The sequence below is a fragment of the Triticum aestivum genome, chromosome 6B (genome assembly GCF_018294505.1).
Source record: "Triticum aestivum cultivar Chinese Spring chromosome 6B, IWGSC CS RefSeq v2.1, whole genome shotgun sequence".
NCBI lineage: Eukaryota > Viridiplantae > Streptophyta > Magnoliopsida > Poales > Poaceae > Triticum > Triticum aestivum.
Genome location: NC_057810.1, coordinates 397,935,565 through 397,948,896, shown reverse-complemented (window position 1 = coordinate 397,948,896; position 13,332 = coordinate 397,935,565).

The window sequence follows — 13,332 nt, the reverse complement described above, 5'->3', positions numbered from 1 at the left end:
CAAAAGAAATGACTAAAACAAAAGCACACAAGCATACTACTAATATAATTAATCAAGCAATCATCACATATTACTGCTACTCACACAATAATATGCATGCTCACCTAAGCACACAAATCACGCGGAAACTCCAGTATTGCGGTCTAATATGCTGTGGCGGTGTGCACAAAAATTATATCCATGTGTGGGAAGGATTGGCGTAACCGAAGCTACACCAAGCACTGGCTGAACAGTGGCTGGATCTGGATGGATACACAGGTCAAGATGGACTTAACAATCAAGTAGCGAGACATAAAAGTCATGACTACCTCATCATCAAGCGTACGAAGGGAATCGTACCCGTCCAAAGAATGAAATGACAAGGCAAGATAACAGTGGAAGACTGGGTCTAATGGCATTGCCCTTTTCTGATAACAAAGGTCAGCAAGGGTTGCCAAAAGAATGAGATGGAGGGCATGGATGATGATGTGGTCGCATCACACCGAAGAGCAGGCACGATAAGAAGGATGGCGTAGGTAGTGGATCGGAACCGATACCACCTACACTCACAAGATTAACCGTTAGCGACTAAATAATAATCTATATGCATGTTATGCGACAAACAAATGCAGCAATCAAGTGCAACAAACAAACTGGGGTCTATACTACCGCTTTCTAACGTTCGCGCGGTCTAGGGCGTCCTATAGCCAGACCTGCTCTGATACCAAGCGCTATGGCACCCCGGCTCAGAGAAAACCGGAATGCCCCGTATTCCAGCCCAGAGATCGAGATGAAGCCTTCTGGAATACGACACTGCTTAGCATAGAACAAACCAGCTCTTTATTACAATCTATTTGGGTACAAAGGTTACATCGGCTCAGCGACACTACGCTTGCCACTGTTGTTCTATGCAAGCAGCAGAACAACACGATGCAGCGGAAGAACTCTAGCAGCGGAACAACGACGACGGTGGTGAACTCCACTCCGCGGGGACTCTGGCTGGAACGCTTATCCTAGCTCACACGAACGGAAATCACGACAAGCAACCAATCAAATCTGGCATGACCTGCAAACTGGCATGACACGCCAGGTTAGTACATTGAATGTACTTGCAAGCTCACAATAAGCAAAAGCATTCAAGATAGAGAACAACATGGCAATTACAGGTTAAACAGGAATTATCATGAGATCATCAGAATAACATGGCATGACCAACATAAACATGATAGAGCTAACACAACATGAACATATTAATCCGACAATACTAGCATGCAACATGATGCCACTAAATGCACCACTTATCCTTCTCGGGCTACCTCATAACCAACACATGCATCACTTACTAACCTCAGAGATCACACGATCATCTTAGGATCAAATCAAGCTTGGTAAAAACAATACCGTAGTGATCAGTAAACGACCACAAGGAGCTTGATCTTTACCCACGATTCTCGCACAACATCACGAATATACAACGACTCGGTATCCTCGATACCATCATGATCCTTACGGCGATCACAACCATGACCAACACTTGGTCCGTGATCCTTACGGCAATCACAACCCGACCAATAAATGGCCCGTGATCCTTACAGTGATCACAACCTGACCAATAAATGGCCCGTGATCCTTACGGTGATCACAACCCGACCAATAAATGGCCCGTGATCCTTACGGCGATAACAACCACGTGTTGTCATTAATCAAGTTATTCTTATTACTATTGACTTGCGGTGTGACCTACTTTCGAACTAGGACCTTATCCCCGGGCACAGCTATCGATAGATTTAATATATAGTCTACAGAGGTTAGTACACTGTACCCACACTACGGAACACATGGCCTCGCACTCCCATTCGGGTGGACCAACGGCGTTCTGACAAAACCGTTCTACTGCCATGACACTCTCCCGGCCACTCCGACCAACTCCCCTCTAGGCTAAGTCATGGGTGGCGCCATGTCTACCTCAAGACACAACGACCACCATCGTGGCCACGATCCCACACTGGGACCCGGATCCATATAATAACAACGGGCACACAAGACTTATGTCCGCCTACCTGATCAAGGTAGCGCACGCCCATAACCTTCCCTCGTTGGAGGCACCGGCGAGAGGCACAACAATAGTCCCAGTTAGTGTCATCCCATACCGGCAAGCGTGGTTGCACTGGTCAGCTCGATTCAGCGGCACCATGACTCGGCCAACAGTTGTTCAAGTTAAATTTAATCTGGTCAAACTTGAATGCAAATATGTTGAGCCATGATAAAATAACATGATGCCACTTACAATGCATGAACATGATATCAACATAATCATGACGGTATCACATAACTATCCACCATATCAACAATGAATCATATCCACTAGCATGGCATACTGACTAGCATGAACATCACCAGTACATCAACATGTACTACTAGCAAGCATAAACATATGAAAGGAAATACTAGCAGGTATAACATGATCACAGAGTACAAAACAACATAACACAAAAGTGAACATGCAAATCTAAACATCACCGGAACAACGATAACCATCTTTTCAACAAGCAAACATTTAATAAAGATTCAAGTTGAAAACCATGGCTACTGCATGACTATCATGCAAGTGGGTATTGTGGCTTGCCTGGGGTGGAAGAAATCACCGGGGTGAAGTGCGACAAACTCACGGAATGAATCGCTGAAAAATGTTCTCTCTCGGAGGGGGCTGATTGAGGGCAAGGGCATAATGGTCATTTTCACAGTGTCAAACCATAGTGCAAATGAAACCGACAGAACGGGCTCAACGAAACAAAGAAGTGAGCATTGGTTTCACCTTATTTGGAGTTACGGATAAAAAGTTATGGAGGGTTGAAGTTCATGGACTTTTCTGTAAAATTTTCATCACAAACAAGTCCCTGAGTGGATAAGGCAGAAACGGAAAGTTAGGAATACGCTTTCGGACAGTGGAAACGTAAAACAAAAATATGCTTTCACTTATCTGACATGGCGAGGGCTGGTCAACGCGTGTGGCTTACAGGCGGGGCCCGCCACTTATCCACGTGGACTGGACCGAGTCAAGGCGGGGCCGGCTCCGTCTCGCTGACACGCGGGTCCCACCTTATCCACTTCTCTCTCTCCTCTCTTCTCTTCTTCCTCTCTCCTTCTCCCGACGGCGAGCTGCGGCAGAGGCATGGCCGAGCGCTCCGACGACGAGTCCGGCCGACTCCGTCCACCTCTAGCGGCGCCCGACCCACTGAAACAATCAGAAGATGGAGGCGCGCCCATCCCCGCACTAAACGGGCCTCGAAGAGGGCGGGAGCGAGAGCACCATGGACCATGGTGGACGGTGGCTCGGTCGATCTTGGGGACAATGGCCCCAGCTACTCCGACGACTAGTTGAGGGGAGGGGGAGGCTTGGTGGGTTGAGGGGAGGTCCCTGGGGTGAAATTGAGGAGGGAGGGAGCTCAGCTTGTCGGAATCGAGCTTGATAGAGACGGCGGCCATGGTGGCGATGGGGGCACACAGAGCTCCTGGAGCTCAGGCGAGTGGGTTGGGAGATAGATGGAAGTGAGGTGAGGCGAATGGGGTGCTCGGACGGCCTCGTGGATTGGCCATTTATAGGTGGGGGAGAAGCTGTCGTGCTGTCACCGCCGCAGACACGTGTCCGGCGCCGCGGACGCGTGCTCGTGCGCATGAACTCGGAGGCAAACGACGGGGAGGGCACAGGGGGAAGCTCACGGGGAGGAGGAGGCCAAAGGAGCACGGGGAATATGGCGACGATGATGAACAGATCCAAACCGCCACTGCACATCCGTGGGCGCGCGGCGGTTTGCGTCGGTGAGGAAGCTGCCGGAGGGCGAGAGGGGTCCATCGAAATGGCAACGACGAGATGCAGCCACTGGACATGCTCACGGGCTCTAAGACGACGAGGGGGAGTGGTGCCAAAGCACAAACAGTGCTCTGGACACACCACAGCGCACAAAGCGCGTGCCCAGCCATGCCAGCTGCATAGTCACCACGTGAACCGGGATATTAAATGCTCTACAGCACCCGAAAAGTTGTCTAGATGATAGTCCTTCCAAGATCAAGCATTAATGGGTCATTGGCTTGATCTAAGGCATTGCGGTTGTGTTGGAATGGAGCTCTGAAGTTTACTGCAGTAAACTTAGACGTGCATTGGTGATCAACAGGGAATTGCTTGAAGCCAAGTACGTTGTCTGGGGTGTTTAGCTATGGAGGGACTATGATCCTGGAGGTTTTGAGGGGAAATGGACCAAGATTTACTGCAGTTGCTTCACAACTGACCAAAATGGTCCAGAAACTAGATCATGATGGTGCACTCAAATGGAGTGTCAAGTTGAGCTCAAATTGGGCAAGGCAGAGTCATTTGGTAATATGAAGATGCTCAAAAAGTCTCATACCATTTGGCAAAGCCAAACTGGTACTTGCTTGACAAACATCTCCTCTGGACAGAAACTTGGAATAATATTGGTGATCAAATGGCTCATTGAAATGATTCCAAATTGGGTGGAGAGATGTTTTATGGGTATAAGAATGATCTGGTAATTTATCAGGATTTTTGAAAATTCACTGAGGAAGATTGACTAGGCAAATAAATTTAAACTTGTGCATGGGGCAATTATTTGGACATATAATCATGCCCAAAAAGGTTGGGAGCCACTAGGAAAAATATAAATGGCAATTCCTTCACAAAGTGCCATTCAGGGCAAAATAGAAAAAGGAATATTGGGGAATTATTTTTGAACATGGCAATGAAAAGTTTTGTCATATTTGATCAAGATATGACCCAAACAATTTATGAGAGTTATTTGGGAATTTTTGGAGTGATGGAAATATAGCTTTGTTCACAACCTAGGGCAATTTGAGTTATTCCTTTAATAGAAAAGGAATATTCTCAATAAAAAGAATATTGGGATTTGGTCGAAGGTGGAAATGGAAAGGTCTAGGGAAGGATTTGGATCTGACAAGCCACTCTTGAAGCAAAGAAGAGGGCATCTTCTTCCGTTTCCAGACCACAAAGCCACGAAAAAGAAAAACTCAGGCAAAAACCTTAGAAAAACACAAGAAAAAGAAAGGGCCAAAAATCAGGCTGTCACATATGCCTCACAGCGGCCCGAACATGGGTAAAACTGCCCATATATCTCTGCCATGTTGTGTTGCGATCTGTGCTCTTTGTGCAATGTGCTCATCCCACCTGCCGAGCCACAAGGGGCTGATGGCCCCATAGGTGGTTGTGGTTTCCCACGACACCCTCTTTCTTCTACTAACCATCGGTAATTTTACTTGGAGCTATATTTTTATTCGTCACATATCACGGGTTTTGCTTGGAGCGTCTTGTATTATATGAGTATTTGCTTGTTTTGACTTCTAATTTGTCACAGTCATCCTTGCTAGAAACACCTATTTGAGAGAGCCGTAATGATGCTATGATTTGTTAGAATTGCTCCATGTGCTTCACTTTAATTTTTTTAGCTATGGAATTGCTCTAGTGTTTCACTTATATCTTTTTTAGCATAGTGGTACTTTAATTTTGGAAGAAATACTCTCATGCTTCACTTAGATTAATTCGAGAGTTAGTAAACTTTTTAATAAATTCTCTCATGCTTCACTTATATTATTTTGAGAGATGAAAAATTATTTGTGCTCATGTTCTTCACTTAAATTTATTTGAGAGCTTGTTATAAGCAATGGTAATATATGGAACTAGTCCCAAAATGATAGATATCCAAGAGGGATATAATAAAAACTTTCATGAAGATCATTGGATATTACAAATTTGATTCCGTGTAATAGTTTTGAGATGTGGAGATAGTAATATGTGAGTCATGTTGGTGGGTAATTATGCTTTAGTGAGAATATTGGTGTTAATGTTTGTGATTCCCTATGCAAACACGAAAGTTAATAGTTATGCGATGAAGTTACATCCTACTTGTGGTGCATCATTCGGTGTTAGTAAGGTTTAATGCTCGTTCATGATCATTTTTGTTTCTTGGTTGGTTGCTTCTCAATCTATTTGCTATCCTTTCCTTGTACTAAGTGGGAATATGGCTTGTGAATCCAAACTCCTTAAACCAAGTTGTGCCAAATGAGTCCACCATACTTACCTATATACAGTATTTCCATGTTGTACCGAGTAAATTTGTATGTGCCAACTCTAATTTTCAAAATGAATTTCCCTTCTGTGTGCCCGTACCGCAAATGAAGCGGCAGGGGGTGGCCGATATTTTCCATGCTAGATATGTTATTCTCAAGATGAGTGTTTATTCACTTGACATTGCACGAGAGTGTGGCAAGGTAATAGGGATGCCTAGTCCCGAAATAAATAAAAAATTATGTTTTCAAATAATAAAATCCTTGGAAAGTGTTGGTATGGAAGGCACTCATGGATACGGCTAGCCATGGATTATGAAAGAATGGTGGAACAAAGGAATAAACTACATCTTATGTTTGGGAACTGCCTATGATGTAGCATGAAAAGTATTGGAAATTCTCGGTCGTTTTGGTTGATGGGAAAAGTATGCCTCTCAAAATATTTTATCTCTCAATTTAAGTTTTGAGCTCTGGCACCTCCACAAATCTCTGTTTCCCTCTGCGAAGGGCCTACCTATTTACTTTATGCAAGTTTTATTTTTTACTTTTGAGTCTCCATCTTTTCTTATCAAGAACCAACTAGGGAGCACTATGATCATACTTGTGCATTGGATGTAGCTAATATTCGAGTGTGTTTCATGAATGGATAAATGATTGAGCATGATGGGATAGGGATAGCTTTCTTTAGTGTTGATATTTTGAAAGACATGGTTGCTTGTTGATATGCTTGAGTATTGATGTCCTCATGTCAATTATAGACTATTGCTTTGAATCATCTAAAAGTCCAAATGTCCATGCTACAAAAGAAAAGAATATGTGATGAACATGTTAGGCAGCATTCCACTCAAAAATTCTGTTTTTATCATTTACCTACTTGAGGACGAGCAGGAATTAAACTTGGGGATGCTGATATGTCTCCAACGTATCTATAATATTTTATTGTTCCATGTTGTTATATTATCAATCTTGGATGTTTTACCTTCATTTAGTAGCAACTTCATATCATTTTTTGGGACTAACCTATTGACATAGTGCGCACTGCGAGTTGCTATTTTTTGCTTGTTTTTACTTTGCATAATATCCATATCAAACAAAGTCCAAATGCAGCGAAACTTTTAGGAGGTTTTTTATGCTCATAAGACACCCAAGAGGCCCAAGAAGTGCACTGGAGGGGCCCTGTGGGGCCCACTAGGCACCAGGGCGCACCAAGGGCCCTAGGCGTGCCTTGGTGGGTAGTGGGGCCCATAGGAACCCCCTCTACCGCCTCTCAGCTCTATAAATACTCTAATATTCCAGAAACCCTAGTGGAGTTGATGAAACACAATTCCAGCCGCCGAAAGGTCCAGAACCACGAGATCCAATCTAGGGGCCTTTTCCGGCACATTGCCGAAGGGGTCAACGATCATGGAGGGGTTCTTCATCACCACAGACCTACGGGTCGATAGGCAGTAGCTAGATCGCTTCTTCTCTCTTTTTGATCTTCAATACATTGTTCTCCTCGCTGTTCTTGGAGATCTATTTGATGTAATGCCTTTTTGCAGTGTGTTTGTTGGGATCCTTTGATTTGTGAGTTTATGATTACTATCTCTTGAGCACTACGTTGGATTTCCCCGAAGAGGAGAGGATGATGCAGCAAAGTAGCGTAAGTATTTCCCTTGGTTTTTGAGAACCAAGGTATCAATCTAGTAGGAGACCACGCACAAGTCCCTCGTACCTACACAAAATGATAGCAACTCGCAACCAACGCTTAGGGGTTGTCAATCCCTTCACGGTCACTTACGAGGGTGAGATCTGATAGAGATGATAAATAATATTTTTGGTATTTTTGATAGATAGATGCAAAGTAAAAGTAAAAGGCAAAGTAAACAAAGCAAGTAAATAAAGTGATAGAGATTGATATGATGAGAATAGACCCGGGGGCCATAGGTTTAACTAGTGGCTTCTCTCAAGAGCATAGATTTTCTACGGTGGGTGAACAAATTACTGTTGAGTAATTGATAGAATCGAGCATAGTTATGAGTATATCTAGGCAATGATCATGTATATAGGCATCACGTCCAAAACAAGTAGATCAAAACGATTCTGCATCTACTACTATTACTCCACTCATCGACCGCTATCCAGCATGCATCTAGAGTATTAAGTAAAAACAGAGTAACGCCTTAAGAAAGATGACATGATGTAGAGGGATAAATTCATGCAATATGATAAAAAACCATCTTGTTATCCTCGATGGAAACAATACAATACGTGCCTTGCAACCCTTTCTGTCACTGGGTAAGGACACCGCAAGATTGAACCCAAAGCTAAGCACTTCTCCCATTGCAAGAACTACCAATCTAGTTTGCCAAACCAAAAAGGATAATTCAAAGAGACTTGCAAAGATAACTCAATCATACATAAAAGAATTCAGAGAAGAATCAAATATTTTCCATAGATAATACTGGATCATAAACCCACAATTCATCGGTCTCAACAAACACACCGCAAAAAGAAGATTACATCAAATAGATCTCCACAAGAGAGGGGGAGAACTTTGTATTGAGATCCAAAAAGAGAGAAGAAGCCATCTAGCTACTAGCTATGGACCCGAAGGTCTGAAGTAAACTACTCACACTTCATCGGAGGGGCTATGGTGATGATGTAGAAGCCCTCCGTGGTGGATGCCCCCTTCGGCGGAGATCCGGAACAGGCCCCAAGATGGGATCTCATGGATACAGAAGGTTGCAGCGATGGAATTAGGTTTTTGGCTCCTGTTCTGATCGTTCGGGGATATGTAGGTATATATAGGAGGAAGGAGTACGTCGATGGAGCGTCAGGGGGCCCACGAGGTAGGGGGCGCGCCCTCCACCCTCGTGACCGCCTCTGGCACTTCTTGGAGTAGGGTCCAAGTCTCCTGGATCACGTTCGGTTGGAAAATCACGTTCCCGAAGGTTTCATTCCATTTGGACTCCGTTTGATATTCCGTATCTTCAAAACACTGAAATAGGCAAAAAACATCAATTCTGGGCTGGGCCTACAGTTAATAGGTTAGTCCCAAAAGTAATATAAAAGTGGAAAATAAATCCCAATATAGTCCAAAACAGTAAATAAAGTAGCATGGAGCAATCAAAAATTATAGATACGTTGGAGACGTATCAAGCATCCCCAAGCTTAATTCCTACTCGTCCTCGAGTAGGTAAATGATAAAAAGGAATTTTTGATGCGGAGTGATACTTTGGCATAATTTCAATGTAAATCTTCTTAATTGTGATATGAATATTCAGATCCGAAAGATTCAAGACAAAAGTTCATATTGACACAAAAATACTAATACTTCAAGCATACTAATCAAAGCAATCATGTCTTCTCAAAATAACATGGCAAAAGAAAGTTCATCCCTACAAAATCATATAGTTAGGCTATGCTTCATTTTCGTCACACAAATATGTTCCAACTTCTATACCCCCGATGACAAGCCAAGCAATTGTTTCATACGTAAATAATCTCAAACTTTTTCAACCTCCACGCAATACATGAGCGTGAGCCATGGATATAGCACTATGGGTGGAATAGAATATGATGATGGGGATTGTGTGGAGAAGACAAAAAAGGAGAAAGTCTCACATTGACGAGGCTAATCAACGGGCTATGGAGATGCCCATCAATTGATGTCAACATGAGGAGTAGGGATTGCCATGCAACGGATGCACTAGAGCTATGAATGCTCAACAAAAGAAAACTAGTGGGTGCGCATCCAACTCGCTTGCTCATGAAGACCTAGGGCATTTGAGGAAGCCCATCGTAGGAATATACAAGCCAAGTTCTGTAATGAAAAATTCCCACTAGTATAAAAAGACAACTTATGAGACTCACTACATGAAGAACAAGGTGCTACTTTGAAGCACAATATATGAGACTCACTACATGAGGAACAAGGTGCTACATTGAAGCACAAGTGTGGAAAAAGAGATAGTAGCATTGCCCTTTATATATATGTATTTTTTGGGCCTTTCTTTTTTTCTTTTGGCCTTTCTCTCTTTTTTTGGGCAATGCTCTAATAATGATGATCATCACACTTTTATTGATTACAACATAAGGATTACAATTCGAAACTTGGAACAAGATATGACTCTATATGAATGCCTCCGGCGGTGTACCGTGATGGTGCAATGAATCAAGAGTGACATGTATGGAAAATAATGCATGGTGGCTTTGCCACAAATACGATGTCAACTACATGATCATGCAATGGCAATATGCCAAAAGTAATGTATGTCACGATGATGATGATGGTGGAAGTTGCATGGCAATATATCTCGGAATGGCTATGGAAATGCCATGATAGGTAGGTATGGTGGCTATTTTGAGGAAGATATAAGGAGGTTTATGTGTGATAGAGCGAATCGTATCACAAGGTTTAGATGCACCGGCGAAGTTTGCACCAACTCTCAAGGTGAGAAAGGGCAATGCACGGTACCGAAGAGGCTAGCAAAGGCGGAAAGGTGAGATTGCGTATTATCCATGGACTCAACATTAGTCAAAAGAACTCATATACTTATTGCAAAAATTTAGAAGTCATCAAAAATCAAGTACTACGCGCATGCTCCTAGGGGGATAGATTGGTAGGAAAAGACCATCGCTCGTCCCCGGCCGCCACTCATAAGGATGCACAAGCTACGTACACTTCATGTTTCAAATTTGTTACATAACTTTAACCATACGTTCATGCTACGGGACTTGCAAACTTCAACACAGGTATTTCTCAAATTCATAATCACCCAACTAGCATGACTTTGATATTATCACCTCCATATCTCAAAACAATTATCAAGCATCAAACTAATCTTTCTATTCAATTCACTCAAAAGAAAGTTTCACATATCTTGAACACCAAGTATATTAACATTAAGCAAATTACCATGCTATTAATGACTCTCAAAATAATCTAAGTGAAGCATGAGAGATCAATAGTTTCTTTAAAACAAATCCACCACCATGCTCTAAAAGATATAAGTGAAGCACTAGAGCAAAAATTATCACATTCAAAAGATATAAGTGAAGCACTATGAGCAAAACTATCAAGCTCAAAAGATATAAGTGAAGCACTATGAGCAAAACTATCAAGCTCAAAAGATATAAGTGAAGCACATAGAGTATTCTAACAAATTCCAATTCATATATGGCTCTCTCAAAAGGTGTGTACAGCAAGGATGATTGTGGTAGACTAAAAAGCAAAGACACAAATAATACAAGACGCTCCAAGCAAAGCACATATCATGTGGTCAATAAAAATATAGCTCCAAGTAAATTACCGATGGAAGTGGACGAAAGAGGGGATGCCTTCCGGGGCATCCCCAAGCTTTGACCTTTTGGTGTCCTTAGATTATCTTGGGGGTGCCATGGGAATCCCCAAGCTTAGGCTCTTGCCACTCCTTGTTCCATAATCCATCAAAAGAATTAACCCAAAACTTGAAAACTTCACAACACAAAACTCGACAGAAATCTCGTGAGCTCTGTTAGAGAAAGAAAACAAAAGACTACTTCAAGGTACTGTAATGAACTCATTATTTATTTATTTTGGTGTTAAACCTACTGTATTCCAACTTCTGTATGGTTTATAAACTATTTTAATAGCCATAGATTCTTCAAAATAAGCAAACAACACACGTAAAACAGAATCTGTCAAAAACAGAACAATCTGTAGCAATCTGTAACTAACGCAAACTTGTGGAACTCTAACAATTCTACCAAAATAGGAAGTCCTGGAAAATTTGTTTATTGAACATCAGCAAAATGAATCGACGCAAAAGCACGTTCCTGTGATTTATCATAACTAAATTCGTGCGCGCAAAGTTTCTGTTTTTCAGCAGAATCAAATCAACTATCATCGTAGGTTATCCTATAGGTTCTACTTGGCGCAAACACTAATTAAAACATAAAACCACATCCAAACAGAAGGTATATGGATTATTTATTCCTAAACAGAAGCAAAAACAAAAAACACAAAATAAAATTGGGTTTCCTCCCAACAAACGCTATCGTTTAACGCCCCTAGCTAGGCATAAAAGCAAGGATAGATCTAGGTATTGCCATCTTTGGTAGGAAATCCATAAGTGGATCTCATGATAGATTCATATGGTAATTTTATTTTTTTTCTAGGGAAGTGTTCCATACGCTTCTTTAAGGGAAATTGGAATCTAATATTCCCTTCCTTCATATCAATAATTGCACCAATCGTTCTAAGGAAAGGTCTACCAAGAATAATAGGACATGAAGGATTGCAATCTATATCAAGAACGATAAAATCTACGTGCACATAATTCCTATTTGCAACAATAAGAACATCATTAATTCTTCCCATAGGTTTTTTAATAGTGGAATCCGCAAGATGCAAATTTAGAGAGCAATCATCAAAATCACGGAAATCTAGCAAATCACATAAAGCTTCGGGAATAGTAGAGACACTAGCACCCAAATCACACAAAGTATGAAACTCATAATCCTTAATTTTAATTTTAATAGTAGGTTCCCACTCATCATAGAGGTTTCTAGGGATAGAAACTTTCAACTCAATTTTTCTTCATAAGATTGCATCAAGGCATCAACAGTGTGTTCGGTAAAGGCCTTATTTTGACTATAAGCATGAGGAGAATCTAGCACGGATTGCAACAAGGAAATACAACCAATCAAAGAGCAATTTCCATAATTAAACTCCTTGAGATCCAAAATAGTAGGTTTAGCAACATCTAGGTTTTTATTTTTTTCACTCCTACTTTCATCAAATTCATCATCAAGATCTAGAAACTCTGAATTCTTAGAACGCCTTCTAGGTAAAGGAAGATCATATTCCGATTCATCAAGATTCATATTGCAAAACAAAGATTTAATGGGGGACACATCAATAACTTTTAGATCTTCATCCTGATTTTCATAGGAATTGGAAGAACAGCTTTAATAAAGGCATCTTTGGAAGCACGCATCCTAGCGATTCTTTCCTTGCACTCATCAATGGAAATTCTCATGGCTTTGAGAGACTCATTGATATCATGCTTAGGAGGAATAGATCTATGCTTTAAAGAATCAATTTCAAGAGAAATTCTTCCAACGTTCCTAGCCAAATCATCGACTTTAAGCAATTTCTCTTCAAGCAAAGCATTAAAATTCTTTTGTGAACTCATAAACTCTTTAACACTACTCTCAAATTCAGAGGGCATCTTATTAAAATTTCCATAAGAGTTGTTGTAGGAATTTCCATAACTATTAGAAGGATTACTAGGA